The following is a 1,173-nucleotide window of genomic DNA, read 5'->3' as shown; positions in this document are numbered from 1 at the left end:
ATCGAACCATAGGCCCAGGATGGTTAGCCTCACTCCAGGGAAAGAGCAAACCTGCAGGTCAAACAGATTCCCGGAAAAGCAGTCAACTCCAAAGGCTTGCCATGATTCCTGCACTCCCACCACAACTCTCCTTCCTTCTGGCAAGGAGAGATTCCCAAGAGCTGGGAGGAGCCAGCCACATGAGGAACAACATGGCCACTACTTCTCGGGTACCTCGTGCTTAAGGCCTCCTCTTGGTTAGAACCCTAGGGCCAGGTTGGCTAGCTTCACTCCAGGGATAGAGCAAACCTGGAGGTCAAACACATTCTTGAAAAAACAGTCGACTCCAACAGCTTGCCATGATTCCTGCACTCCCACCACCACGCTCCTGCCTTCGGGCAAGGAGGGCTTGCCAGGACCTGGGAGGAGATGGCCAAACCAGGAACAACATGGCCACTACTTCCCAGCTGCCTTGTGCTTAAGGCCGCCTCCTGGTTCAATCCTCAGGACCAGACTGGCTAGCCTCACTCCAGGGACAGAGCAAACCTGCACGTCAAACACATTCCCGGAAAAGCAGTCGACTCCCAAAGCTTGCCACGATCCTGAACTCCCACCACCACGCTCCTGCCTTCTCTCAAGGAGAGTTTCCGAAGAGCTGGTAGGAGCTGGCCAAACCAGGAACAACATGACCACTAATTCTGAGCTGCCCTGGATTTAAGGCCGCCTCCTGGTTCAAACCCAAACCACAGGCTGGCTAGCTGCACTCCAGGGACAGAGCAAACCTGGACGTCAAACACATTCCTGGAAAAGCAGTCGACTCGAACAGCTTGCCACAATTCCTGCACTCCCACCAACACACTCCTGCCTTCTGGCAAGGAGAGCTTCCTAAGACCTGGGAGGAGTCGGCCACACCAGGAACAACATGGCCACTTCTTCTCAGCTGCCTTGGGCTTAACGACGCCTCCTGGTTCAAACCGTAGGCTGAGGCTGGCTAGCCTCACTGTGGGGACAGAGCAAACCTGCACGTTAAACACATTCCCGGAAAAGCAGTCAACTCTAAAAGTTTGCCCCGATTCCTGTACTCCCACCACTACGATCCTGCCTCCTGGCAAGGAGAGCTTCGCAAGAGCGGGGAGGTGCCGGCCAAACGAGGAAAACAAGGCCACTACTTCCCAGCTGTCTTGGACTTAAGGC

The sequence above is a fragment of the Elephantulus edwardii genome, unplaced genomic scaffold (assembly GCF_000299155.1).
Source record: "Elephantulus edwardii isolate Elephantulus edwardi_28Jun2011 unplaced genomic scaffold, EleEdw1.0 scaffold00288, whole genome shotgun sequence".
Classification (NCBI taxonomy): domain Eukaryota; kingdom Metazoa; phylum Chordata; class Mammalia; order Macroscelidea; family Macroscelididae; genus Elephantulus; species Elephantulus edwardii.
This window is presented reverse-complemented; position numbering follows the sequence as displayed.